This window comes from Hordeum vulgare, chromosome 5H (assembly GCF_904849725.1).
Source record: "Hordeum vulgare subsp. vulgare chromosome 5H, MorexV3_pseudomolecules_assembly, whole genome shotgun sequence".
NCBI classification, from domain to species: Eukaryota; Viridiplantae; Streptophyta; class Magnoliopsida; order Poales; family Poaceae; genus Hordeum; species Hordeum vulgare.
In genome coordinates, this window is record NC_058522.1 from 393449789 (window position 1) to 393464830 (window position 15042).

Here is a 15042-nt window from a genome sequence, read left to right on the forward strand (position 1 = left end):
TGTTAAACCTAAATAATTTTTATTTGGTGCTTGCGTTAAGCATGAACATGATTGGATCGTGTTTGTTTCAATACGATTATTCATTTAAAAGGAATAATGGTTACTCTATTTGCTTGAATAATCACCTTTAATGGCTTATTGAATCTCGATCGTAGTGTTACACATGTTCATGATATTGGTGCCAAAAGATACAAGGTAATGATGATAGTACCACTTACTTGTGGCACTACCGCTTGAGTCGTGTTGGTATAAATTGCATGAAGAGGCTCTATACTGATGTATCTTTATACTCACTTGATTTTGAATCACTTGTGACATGCAAATCATACCACATGAGCAAGGCCTTGTTTTCATTGAGATGAGACAAGATAGTAACTTGTTGGAAGTAATACATTTTGATGTATGTAGTCCAATGGGTGCCGAGGCACGCAGTGGATATCATTATGTTGTTACTTCAATGACGATTTGAGTAGATACAGGAGTATTTACTTAATGAAACACAAGTCTGAAATATTGAAAAAGTTCAATTATGTTTCAGAGTGAAGTTCGTCGTAACAAGAGGATAAACTGTCTACGATATGATCATAGAGATGAATATCTGAGTTGCGAGTTTGGGTACACAGTTAAGACAATGTGGAAGTTGTTTCACAATTCATGCCACCAAGAACACCATGGTGTGATGGTGTCATAGCCGCGACCTATTTGATATGGTTCATGCTATGATGTCTCTTATCGAATTACCAGTATCATTTATGGGTTTTGCATTAGAGACAACCACATTCACTTTAAATAGGGCACCGCATAATTCCGTTGAGATGACACAGTATAGACTGAGGTTTAGAGAAATCTAAGCCGTCGTTTCTTGAAAGTTTGGGGCTGCGACACTTATGTGAAAAAGTTTTGGTCTGATAAGCTCGAACCCAAAGCGGATAATTGCATCTTCATAGGATATCCAAAACAGTTGGGTGCATCTCCTATCTCAGATCCGGAAGCAAAGTGTTTGTTTCTACAAAACGGGTCCTTTCTTGAGGAAAGGTTTCTCTCAAAAGAATTGAGTGGGAGAGTAGTGGAACTTGATGAGGTTATTGAACCGTCACTTCAATCAGTGTGTAGCAGGGCGCAGGAAGTTGTTCCTGTGGCGCCTACACCAATTGAAGTGGAAGATGATGATAGTGATCATTGGAGCTTCGGATCAAGCTACTACAAACATCATAGGCGGACAAAGGTCGCGTACTACTACAGAGTGGTATGGTAACCCTGTCTGGGAGGTCATGTTGTTGAGCAACAATGAACCTATGAGTTATGGAGAAGCAATGGTGGGCCCGGATTCCGACAAATGGCTAGAGGCCATGAAATCCGAGAGAGGATCCATGTATAAAACAAAGTGTAGACTTTGGAGGAACTGCTTGATGGTAGTAAGACTATTAAGTAAAGATGGATCTTTAAAAGGAAGACAGACTATGATGGTGAAAAGTCACTATTAAGAAAAGCTCGACTTGTCGCAAAGATGTTTCCGACAAGATCAAATAATTGACTATGATGAGACTTTCTCACTTGTAGCAATGCTAAAAGTATGTTAGAATTATGTTAGTAGTTGCTGCATTATTTATGAAATATTGCACATGGGATGTCAAAATATTGTTTCCTCGACGCTTTACTTGAGGAAAAATTGCATGTGATACAACCAGAACATTTTGTCGATCCTGAAGATACTAACAAGTATGCAAGCTCCAGCAATCCTTCAATGGACTGGTGCAAGCATCTCAGAGTTGGAATATACACTTTGATGAGATGATCAAAGATTTTGGGTTTGTACAAGGTTTATGAGAAACTTGTATTTCCAAAGAAGTGAGTGGGAGCACTATAGAATTTCTGATAAGTATATGTGGTTGACATATTGTGGATCAGAAGTAATGTAGAATTTCTTTAAAGCATAAAAGGTTGTTTGAAAGGAGTTTTTCAAAGGAATACCTGGAATACGCTACTTGAACGTTGAGCATCAAGATCTATGGAGATAGATCGAAACGCTTAATAGAAGTTTCAACAAGATACATGCCTTGACAAGTTTTTGAAGGAGTTCAAAATAGATCAACAAAGAAGGAGTTATTGGTTGTGTTGTAAGGTGTGAATTCGAGTAAGACTCAAAACCCGGCCCCGACAGAATAAAGAGAATAGACGAAGGTCGTCTTCTATGCCTTGGCCGTAGAATCTGAAGTATGACATTCTGAGTACTGCACCTGATGTGTGCCTTGCCTTAAAGTCTGTTGAGAGGTACCGAGAGTGATCCATGATTGAATTGCTAGTAGCGGTCAAAGTTATCCTTAGTGACTAAATGGACTAAGGAATTTTTCTCGATTATGGAGGTGGTTAAAGAGTTCGTCATAAAGGGTTACGTCGATGCAAGCTTTGACACTAATCCGAATAACTATGAGTAGTGAAACGGATTCGTATAGTAGAGTAGATATTTGGAGTATTTTCGACTAGCACGTAGTAGCAGCATCTATAAAGATGACATAAAGATTTGTAAAGAACACATGGATCTGGAAGTTTCAGAACCATTGACTAAAACCTCTCTCACGAGCAAGACGTGATCAGACCCCAGAACTATATGGGTGTTGGATTCATTGAAATCACATGGTGATGTGAACTAGATTATTGACTCTAGTGCAAGTGGGAGACTGTTGGAAATATGCCCTAGAGGCAATAATAAATTAGTTATTATTATATTTCTTTGTTCATGATAATCGTTTATTATCCATGCTATAATTGTATTGATTGGAAACACAATACTTGTGTGGATACATAGACAAAACACTGTCCCTAGTAAGCCTCTAGTTGACTAGCTCGTTGATCAAAGATGGTCAAGGTTTCCTGACCATAGGCAAGTGTTGTCACTTGATAATGGGATCACATCATTAGGAGAATCATGTGATGGACTAGATCCAAACTAATGAACGTAGCATGTTGATCGTGTCATTTTGTTGCTACTGTTTTTCTGTGTGTCAAGTATTTATTCTATGACCATGAGATCATATAACTCACTGACACCGGAGGAATGCCTTGTGTGTATCAAACATCACAACATTACTGGGTAACTATAAAGATGCTCTACAGGTATATCCGAAGGTGTCAGTTGAGTTAGTATGGATCAAGACTGCGATTTGTCACTCCGTGTGACGGAGAGGTATCTCGGGGCCCAGTCGGTAATACAACATCACACACAAGCCTTGCAAGCAATGTGACTTAGTGTAAGTCATGGGATCTTGTATTATGGAACGAGTAAAGCGACTTGTCGGTAAACGAGATTGAAATAGGTATGCGGATACTAACGATCGAATCTCGGGCAAGTAACATACCGAAGGACAAAGGGAATGACATACGGGGTTATATGAATCCTTGGCACTGAGGTTCAAACGATAAGATCTTCGTAGAATATGTAGGATCCAATATGGGCATCCAGGTCCCACTATTGGATATTTACCGAGGAGTCCCTCGGGTCATGTCTACATAGTTCTCGAACCCGCAGGGTCTGCACACTTAAGGTTTGGCGTTCTTTTATGCGTATTTGAGTTATATGGTTGGTTACCGAATGTTGTTCGGAGTCTCGGATGAGATCACGGACGTCACGAGGGTTTCTGGAATGGTCCGGAGACGAAGATTGATATATAGGATGACCTCATTTGATTACCGGAAAGTTTTCGGCATTACCGGGAATGTACCGGGAGTGGCGAATGGGTTCCGGATGTTCACCGGGGGGCCAGCCCACCCCGGGGAAGCCCATAGGCCTTAGGGGTGCCGCACCAGCCCTTAGTGGGCTGGTGGGCAAGCCCAAGAGGGCCCCTGCATAGGAGAGAAAGAAAATCAAAGAGAAAATAAAAAAAAGGGGAAGTGGGAAAATAGAGAAGGACTCCACCTTCCAATCCTAGTTGGACTAGGATTGCAGGAGGGATCCTCCTTCCCCCACTTCGGCCGACCCCTTGGGGCTCCTTGAGCCTCAAGGCAAGGTCCCTCCCCTCCCTCCTATATATACTAAGGTATTAGGGCTGATTTGAGACAACTTTGCCACGGCAGCCCGACCACATACCTCCACGGTTTTTCCTCTAGATCGTATTTCTCCGGAGCTCGGGCGGAGCCCTGCCGAGATAGATCACCACCAATCTCCGGAGCGCCGTCACGCTGCCGGAGATCTCATCTACCTCTCCGTATCTCTTGCTGGATCAAGAAGGCCGAGATCATCTTCGAGTTGTACGTGTGCTGAACGCGGAGGTGCCGTCTGTTCGGCACTAGATCGGAATGGATCATGAGATGGATCGCAAGACGGTTCGTGCAACGGATCGCGAGATGGATCGCGGGACGGATCGTGGGACGGATCGCGGGACGGTTCGTGGGATGGTTCGCGGGGCGGATCGAGGGACGTGAGGACGTTCCACTACATCAACCGCGTTTCTTAACGCTTCTGCTGTGCGATCTACAAGGGTACGTAGATCGGAAATCTCCTCTCGTAGATGAACATCACTATGATAGGTATCGCGTGTGCGTAGGAAATTATTTGTCTCCCATGCGATGTTCCCCAACACTCTTGTGGGAGGCGCACCAGCCCACTTTGGGTTGGTCGCCCTCCCCTTTTGGCCCATGCTACCTCTTGGGCCTGGTGGCCCCTCCCGGTGGACCCCCAGGACCATTTCCGGTGGTCCCGGTGGTCCCGGTACGCTACCGGTGACGCCCGAAACATTTCCGGTGTCCAAAACCATCCATCCTATATATCAATCCGGTGACCCCCAGGACCATTCCGGAGCTCCTCGTGACATTTTGGATCTCATCCGGGACTCCGAACAACTTTCGGTAACCTCGTATAACATTTCCCTATAACCCTAGCGTCATCGAAACTTAAGTGTGTAGACCCTACGGGTTCGGGAAGCATGCAGACATGACCGAGACGTTCTCCGGCCAATAACCATCAGCGGTATCTGGATACCCTTGGTGGCTCTCACACATTCCACGACGATCTCATCGGATGAACCACGATGTCAAGGGTTCAATCAATCACGTATACAATTCCCTTTGTCTCTCGGTATAGAACTTGCCCGAGATTCGATCATCGGTATACCTATACCTTGTTCAATCTCGTTACCGGTAAGTTTCCTTACTCGTTCCATAGCACGTCATCGTGTGAATAACTCCTTAGTCACATTGAGCTCATGATGATGTTCTACCGAGTGGGCCCAGAGATACCTCTCCGTCACAGGGAGTGACAAATCCCGATCTCGATTCGTACCAACCCAACAGATACTTTCAGAGGTACCCGTAGTGCACCTTTACAGTCACCGAGTTACGTTGTGACGTTTGATACACCCAAAGCACTCCTACGGTATCCGGGAGTTGCACAATCTCACGGTCGAAGGAAAAGACACTTGACATTAGAAAAGCTTTAGCATTCGAACAATACGTTCTAGGGCTATGCTTAGGATTGGGTCTTGTCCATCACATCATTCTCCCAATGATGTAATACCGTTATCAATGACATCTAATGTCCATGATCAGGAAACCATGATCATCTATTGATCAACGAGCTAACCAACTAGAGGCTTGCTAGGGACACATTGTGATATATTTATTCACACATGTATTACTATTTTGTGTTAATACAATTATAGCATGAAGAATAGACGATTATCATGAACAAGGAAATATGATAATAACCATTTTATTATTGCTTCTAGGGCATATTTCCAACAGTCTCCCACTTGCACTAGAGTCAATAATCTAGTTACATTGTGATGTATCGAACACCCATAGCATTATGGTGTTGATCATGTTTTGCTCGAGGAAGAGGTTTAGTCAACGGGTCTACAACATTCAGATTCGTATGTACTTTACAAATCTCTATTACTCCACTCTGGACATGGTCCTGGATGGAGTTGTAGCGGAGTTTGATGTGCTTCGTCTTCCGGTGAAACCTGGGCTCCTTGGCTATGGCAATGGCCCCAGTGTTATCACAGAAGAGTGTCATTGGACCCGACGCGCTTGGAACCACTCCAAGGTCGGTGATGAGATCCTTCATCCAAAATCCTTCATGAGACGCTTCTGAAGCAGCTATGTACTCCGCTTCACATGTAGATGCTGCCACGACTTCTTGCTTGCTGTTGCACCAGCTCACTGCCCCACCATTCAAAACATACACGTATCCGGTCTGTGAATTAGAGTCATCTGGATCTGTGTCAAAGCTAGCATCAACATAACCCTTTACGACGAGCTCTTCGTCACCTCCATAAATGAGAAACATCTCCTTAGTCCTCTTCAGGTACTTAAGGATATTCTTGACCGCTGTCCAGTGTTCCATACCGGGATCACTTTGGTACCTCCCTACCAAACTTATGGCAAGGTTTATATCAGGTCTGGTACACAGCATGGCATACATTAGAGAGCCTACGGCTGAAGCGTAGGGGACAATACTCATCTTCTCTCTATCTACTGCCGTGGTTGGTGACTGAGTCTTACTCAATCTCACACCTTGCAAAACTGGCAAGAACCCCTTCTTTGAGTTTTCCATATTGAACTTCTTCAATATCTTGTCAAGGTATGTACTTTGCGAAAGACCTATGAGGCATCTCGATCTATCTCTATAAATCTTGATGCCTAATATGTATGCAGCTACTCCAAGGTCCTTCATCGAAAAACTCTTGTTCAAATAGGACTTTATGCTCTCCAACATCTCTATATTATTAACCATCAATAATATGTCATCCACATACAGTATGAGGAAAGCTACAGAGCTCCCACTCACTTTCTTGTACAGACAGGCTTCTCCGTAAACCTGTATGAACCCAAACGCTTTAATCACCTCATTGAAGCGAATGTTCCAACTCCGAGATGCTTGCACCAGCCCATAGATGGAGCGCTGGAGCTTGCACACTTTGTTAGCACACTTAGGGTCGACAAAACCTTCTGGTTGCATCATATACAACTCTTCCTTAAGATTCCTGTTAAGGAACGATGTTTTGACGTCCATTTGCCAAATTTCATAAACATAAAATGCGGCAATTGCTAACATGATTCGGACGGATTTTAGCTTCGCTACGGGAGAGAAAGTCTCTTCGTAGTCAACTCCTTGAATTTGTCGAAAACCCTTTGTGACAAGTCGAGCTTTATAAACGGTCACATTACCGTTTCCATCAGTCTTCTTCTTGAAGATCCATTTATTTTCTATGGCTCGCCGGTCATCGGGCAAGTCCACCAAAGTCCATACTTTGTTCTCATACATGGATCCTATCTCCGATTTCATAGCCTCAAGCCATTTGTTGGAATCTGGGCCCGCCATTGCTTCTTCATACTTCGAAGGTTCACCGTTGTCTAAGAACATGATTTCCATCACAGGGTTGTCGTACCACTCTGGTGCGGAGCGTGCCCTTGTGGACCTTCGTGGTTCAGTCGTAACTTGATCCGAAGCTTCATGATCATTATAATTAACTTCCTCTTTAGCTGATGTAGGTGCCATGGGAACAATTTCCCGCGTTGCGCTACTTTCCTGTTCGAGAGGGGGTGTAATTACCTCATCAAGTTCTACTTTCCTCTCACTTACTTCTTTCGAGGGAAACTCTTTCTCTAGAAAGGATCCGTTCTTGGCAACAAAGGTTTCACCTTCGGATCTAAGATAGAAGATATACCCAATAGTTTCCTTAGGGTATCCTATGAATACGTGATACGTCTCCAACGTATCTATAATTTTTGATGGTTTCATGCTATTATCTTGTCAAACTTTGGATGTTTTGCATGCCTTTTATTTATTTTTTGGGACTAACTTATTAACTCAATGCCAAGTGCCAGTTCCTGTTTTTTCCAAGTTTTTGAACCCTTTCAGAGGAGATTTTGAAACGGAGTCCAAATGGAAGAAAATCCCTGAAAGGATTTTGTCTGGAACGGAAGAAGATCGGGGAGCTTGGGAACCAAGGCAGGGGAGCCCCAGGGGCCCCACAAGCCCCCACCCCACGGCCAGGGGGAAGCTGCGCCATCCAGGCTTGTGGCCCCCCTAAGCATCCCCTGACCTAGGGGTTGCGCCTATATATTCCCTAAAAATCCCAAAAAAATCAGGAGATCATCGAAAGTACTTTTCCGTTGCCGCAAGCTTCTGTCTCCGCAAGATCCCATCTGGGGCACGTTCTGGTGCCCTGCCGAAGGGGGGATTCGGACACGGAGGGCTTCTTCATCAACACCATGACCTCTCCGATGATGCGTGAGTAGTTCACCAAAGACCTACGGGTCCATAGCTAGTAACTAGATGGCTTCTTCTCTCTCTTGGATCTTCAATACAAAGTTCTCCATGATCTTCATGGAGATCTATCCGATGTAATCTTCTTTTGCGGTGTGTTTGTCGAGATCCGATGAATTGTGGATTTATGATCATATTATCTACGGATCTTATTTGAGTTTCTTCTGATCTCTCTTATGCATAATTTCATATGCTTGTAATTCTCTTCGAGTTGTGGGTTTTGTCTAGCCAACTAGATCTATGATTCTTGCAATGGGAGAAGTGCTTGGTTTTGGGTTCATACCGTGCGGTGACCTCACCCAGTGACAGAAGGGGTAGCGAGGTACGCATCTTGTTGTTGCCATCAAGGGTAAAAAGATGGGGTTTTCATCATTGGTTTGAGATTATCCCTCTACATCATGTCATCTCGCTTAAAGCGTTACTCTGTTCGTCATGAACTCAATACACTAGATGCATGCTGGATAGTGGTCGATGTGTGGAGTAATAGTAGTAGATGTGGAAAGTATCGGTCTACTTGTCTCGGACGTGATGCCTATATGTATGATCATTGCCTTAGATATCGTCATGACTTTGCGCGGTTCTATCAATTGCTCGACAGTAATTTGTTCACCCACCGTAACACTTGCTATTTTGAGAGAAGCCTCTAGTGAACACTATAGCCCCCAGGGTCTACTCCACACCATATTTTCAGCCTTACACGTTTTACTTCGTTGCACTTTCCGCCTTCAGATCTCACTTTGCAAACAATCTTGAAGGGATTGGCAACCCCTTTGAAGCGTTGGGTGCAAGCTTGTTTGCGTTTGCGCGGGTAGTCTAGACTTGACGAGACCCTCCTTCTGGATCGATACCTTGGTTCTCAAACTGAGGGAAATACTTACTGCTCATGTGCTACATCACCCTTTCCTCTTCTAGGGAAAAAACCAATGCAAGCCCAGCCTCTGTCAACATGCCAATTTCTGGCGCTCTTGTCTGTGGGATAGCACAAGAATTTCTGGCGCCGTTGCCGGGGAGGAAGATCAAGTCAAGCTCATCCACATAAGTGTCGCAAACTCATCTCTTGCATTTACTTTGTTTGCGAGTTGCCTCTCGTTTTCCTCTCCCCCACTTCACCAATTTTCCTTTTTCGTTCGCCTTTTCGTTTGCCCTTTTCTCTCGCTTGCTTTCTTTTCGCTTGTGTGCTATGTGCCTTAAATATTCTTGCATCTTCGCTTGCTGAAAATCTATTGATATGGATCCTCATCCACTAGCTAATCTCTTTAAGAGATCTGAGTATGTTGAACCATATGCTAGTGAGTTAAGTGCACTTGACTTTCCCTATGGAGTTTTGCTTGATATGCGTGAATCCGAAAATCATGATGAAATTTATGAAGTGATTCACGAGGGCTACTTGAATGAAAAGCATGATTGCAATGGTTTCACTATAAATTCTATTAGTGACAATCATGCTAAAAATATGCAAAACCCTAAGCTTGGGGATGCTAGTTTTGCTATGTCCACTACTTGTTGCAATGATCATGATTGGGGCAATGATTTTTCTTATGATCTTGAAAAATTGTTTAAGCCTCATGATGAGTATGATATTTGCAACAATATTGAAAGTGGGATTGGAGAAGTCATGACTTTATTTGATGATAATCCCACAATTTTTGAAGAGTGTCAACTTTGCATGCATGTGGATCATGAAAAGAATATCCTATGTGATAGTTACAATGTTGAATTCGAATATGATCCCACATGTAATTATTATGAGAGAGGACAATATGGTGGTAGAAACTTTCATACCACTAAATCACCTCTCGTTATGTTGAGATTGCTATTGTCTCTTTCTTCTTCCTTGCATATGGTAACTATTGGTTGTCTTGACAATCTGTTTTCCTATAAAATGCCTATGCATAGGAAGTATGTCAGACTTAGATGTGATTTTCACATGCTTTATGATGCTCTCGTTGTGCTTCAATTCTTGTCTTTTGTGTGAGCATCATTGAATTATCAATGCCTAGCTAAGGGCGTTAAACAATAGCGCTTGTTGAGAGGCAACCCAATGAATTTATCTTTTTCTTTCTGTTTTGTTGCGTCCACACTTTCATAATTCTTTTTTTGATTGTGTTTTTTGTGTTTCTTTTTGTGTTTGAGCCAAGCAAAGCCTTTATGACTAGTCTTGGTAATGGTTGTTTGATCCTGCTGGAAAAAGACAGAAACTTTTCGCTCACGAGATGATTTTTCATTTTTATTCAGAAAGAGCTTTTGAGTTGATTCTTTTTGCTGCTGATTGATATCCTTTTTTCCCAGACCTTCGTAATTGTTCAGATTTTTTAGGTACCAGAAGTATACGAAGTATACGAAGTATACAGATTGCTACAGACTGGACTGTTTTTGACAGATTCTATTTTTGTTGAGTTGGTTGCTTGTTTTGATGAAACTATGGTTAGTATCGGGGGGTACTAGCCATGGAAAAGTAAGAATACAGTAGCCCACCATCAATATAGATGGAATTCAACTTTTCTACAGTACCAAAAGAAGTGGTAGTTTGTTTTCTCGTACTAATGTTATCACAAGTTTCTGTTTAGTTTTGTGTTGTGAAGTTTTCAAGTTTTGGGTGATGTTCTCATGGACAAAGAGACAAGGAGTGGAAAGATCTCAAGCTTGGGGATGCCCAAGGCACCCCAAGCCAAATTCAAGGACACCGAAAATCCTAAGCTTGGGGATGCCCCGGGAAGGCATCCCCTCTTTCGTCTTCAATCCATCGGTAACATTACTTGGAGCTATATTTTTATTCACCACATGATATGTGTTTTGCTTGGAGCGTCTTGTATCATAGGAGTCTTTTCTTTTTGTTGTGTCACAATCATCCTTTCTGCACACCTTTTTCAGAGAGAGACATGCACTCATCGTGATTTTGCTAGAATGCTCATAGTGCTTCACTTATATCTTTTGAGCTAGATACTTTTGCTCTAGTGCTTCACTTATATCTTTTGAGCTAGATCCTTTTGCTCTAGTGCTTCACTTATATCTTTTGAGCTAGATACTTTTGCTCTTGTGCTTCACTTATATCTTTTAGAGCACGGCGGTGCGTGATTTGGTAGTTGGCTTATGCTATGAAAGTAGTCCCAAATGTGCTAGGTACCCAAAGAGGATGCAAAAACCTCCATCTTCATGTGCATTGAGTAGAAAGAGAAGTTTCGATTCCTCTCAATTAGTTTTGAGACCTGGATTCGGTAATATTAAGAGTTATGTTAGTAGGTTGTTGTGAATCTAGAAATACTTGTGTTGGAGTTATTGATTCCCGTAGCATGCACGTATGGTGAACCGCTATGTTAGGAAGTCGGAGCATAATTGATCTTTTGGTTGTCATCCTTTGTGTTGAGGTCGGGATCGCGCGATGGTTTACACCTACCAACCCTTCCCCTCGAAGTATGCGTTTAGCACTTTGTTTCGATTACTAATAAAAACTTTCGCAATAAGTATGTGAGTTCTTCATGACTAATGTGAGTCCATGGTATAGATGCACTTTCACCTTCCACCATTGCTAGCCTCTCTAGTGCCGCGCAATTCTCGCCGGTGCACAAACCCACCAAATTCCTTCCTCAAAACAGCCACCATATCTACCTACTATGGCATTTTCATAGCCATTCCGAGATATATTGCTATGCAACTACCACCGTTCCGTCTCATGACTTGTGCCGTCACTCTCATATTGCCATTGCATGATTGTAAGATAGCTAGCGAGATGTTTCAACGTCATATGCCATGCTAGATCGTTGCACACTGCCGGAGGCATTTCCTATGGAGTCATCATCATTGTGATCTTTGAGCTGTGAGTAAATAAAAGTGTGATGATCATCATTATTAGAGCATTGTCCCATGCGAGGAAATAAAAAAAGAGCCCAAAGAGCCCAAAAACAAAAAGAAAAAGAAAAGAAAAAAGAAAAAAAGGAGGCCTAAGAGCCCAAATGAAAAAAAGAGAAAAAGAGAGAAGGGACAATGCTACTATCTTTTTCCACACTTGTGCTTCATGTTAACACCATGTTCTTCATGATTGAAAGCTTCTTGCTTTGTCACTATCATATGCTAGTGGGAATCTTCATTTTATAACTTGGCTTGTATATTCCAATGATGGGCATCCTCAAAATTGCCCTAGGTCTTCGTGAGCAAGCAAGTTGGATGCACACCCACTAGTTTTCCTTTTGAGCTTTCACATACTTAAAGATCTAGTGCATGTCTTGTATGGCAATCCCTACTCATTCACATTGATATCTATTAATGGGCATCTCCATAGCCTATTGATACGCCGAGTCAGTGTGACAATCTCCTCCTTTTTTGTCTCACAACCACCACCACACTCTATTCCACCTATAGTGCTATATCCATGGCTCGCGCTCATGTATTGCGTGATAGTTATAAAAAGTTTGAGAAACTAAGAGTGCGAAAACAATTACTTGGCCAATTCCGGGGTTGTGCATGATTTACATTAGTTGTGTGAGGATGATGGAGCATAGCCAGACTATATGATTTTTTAGGGATAACTTTCTTTAGCCTTGTTATTTTGAAAGTTCATGATTACTTTTCTAGTTTGCTTGAAGTATTATTGTTTTCATGTCAATAGCAAACTATTGCTTTGAATCGTACGGATCTGAACATTCATGTCACGTGAAAGAAGTTGCAAAGGACAACTATGCTAGGTAGCATTCCACATGAAAAATTCATTCTTTATCACTTCCCTACTCGAGGACGAGCAGGAGTTAAGCTTGGGGATGCTTGATACGTCTCCAACGTATCTATAATTTTTGATGGTTTCATGCTATTATCTTGTCAAACTTTGGATGTTTTGCATGCCTTTTATTTATTTTTTGGGACTAACTTATTAACTCAGTGCCAAGTGCCAGTTCCTATTTTTCCAAGTTTTTGATCCCTTTTAGAGGAGATTTTGAAACGGAGTCCAAACGGAAGAAAATCCCCGAAAAGATTTTTTTCTGGAACGGAAGAAGATCGGGGAGCTTTGGAGCCAAGGCAGGGGAGCCCCAGGGGCCCCACAAGCCCCCACCCCACGGCCAGGGGGAGGCAGCGCCATCCAGTCTTGTGGGCCCCCTGAGCGTCCCCTGACCTAGGGGTTGCGCCTATATATTCCCTAAAAATCCCAAAAAAATCAGGAGATCATCGAATGTACTTTTCCGCCGCCGCAAGCTTCTGTCTCCGCAAGATCCCATCTGGAGCACGTTTTGGTGCCTTGCCGGAGGGGGATTCGGACACGGAGGGCTTCTTCATCAAAACCATGACCTCTCCGATGATGCGTGAGTAGTTCACCATAGACCTATGGGTCCATAGCTAGTAACTAGATGGCTTCTTCTCTCTCTTGGATCTTCAATACAAAGTTCTCCGTGATCTTCATGGAGATCTATCCGATGTAATCTTCTGTTCCGGTGTATTTGTCGAGATTCGATGAATTGTGGATTTATGATCAGATTATCTATGAATCTTATTTGAGTTTCTTTTGATCTCTCTTATGCATGATTTCATATCCTTGTAATTCTCTTCGAGTTGTGGGTTTTGTCTGGCCAACTAGATCTATAATTCTTGCAATGGGAGAAGTGCTTGGTTTTGGGTTCATACCATGCGGTGACCTCACCAAGTGACACAAGGGGTAGCGAGGTACGCATCGTGTTGTTGCCATCAAGGGTAAAAAGATGGAGTTTTCATCATTGGTTTGAGATTATCCCTCTACATCATGTCATCTTGCTTAAATCGTTACTCTGTTCGTCGTGAATTCAATACACTAGATGCATGCTGGATAGCAGTCGTTGTGTGGAGTAATAGTAGTAGATGCAAAAAGTATCGGTCTACTTGTCTCGGACGTGATGCCTATATGTATGATCATTGCCTTAGATATCGTCATGACTTTGCGCGGTTCTATCAATTGCTCGACAGTAATTTGTTCACCCACCGTAACACTTGCTATTTTGGGAGAAGCCTCTAGTGAACACTATGGCCCCCAGGGTCTACTCCACACCATATTTTCTGCCTTACACTTTTTACTTCGTTGCACTTTCCGCCTTCAGATCTTACTTTGCAAACAATCTTGAAGGGATTGACAACCCCTTTGAAGCGTTGGGTGCAAGCTTGTTTGTGTTTGGCGGGTACTCTGGACTTGACGAGACCCTCCTTCTGGATCGATACCTTGGTTCTCGAACTGAGGGAAATACTTACTGCTCCTGTGTTGCATCACCCTTTCCTGTTCTAGGGAAAAATCAACGCAAGCCCAGCCTCTATCAACGTGTCAATTTCTGGCACTGTTGTCTGTGGGATGGCAATACGCATTTCTCCGCTTTGGGTTCGAGCTTCTCTGGTTGAAGTTTATTCACATAAGCATCGCAGCCCCAAACTTTAAGAAACGACAACTTAGGTTTCTTGCCAAACCATAGTTCATACGGTGTCGTCTCAACGGATTTAGACGGTGCCCTATTTAAAGTGAATGTTGTAGTTTCTAATGCGTATCCCCAAAATGATAGCGGTAAGTCGGTAAGAGACATCATAGATCGTACCATATCTAATAAAGTGTGATTACGACGTTCAGACACTCCGTTGCGTTGCGGTGTGCCAGGCGGCGTCAGTTGTGAAACGATTCCACACTTCCTTAGGTGTGTGCCAAACTCGTGACTCAAATATTCTCCTCCATGATCAGATCGTAGACACTTAATTTTTCTGTCACGTTGATTCTCAACCTCACTCTGAAATTCCTTGAACTTTTCAAACGTCTCAGATTTGTGCTTCATCAAGTAGAT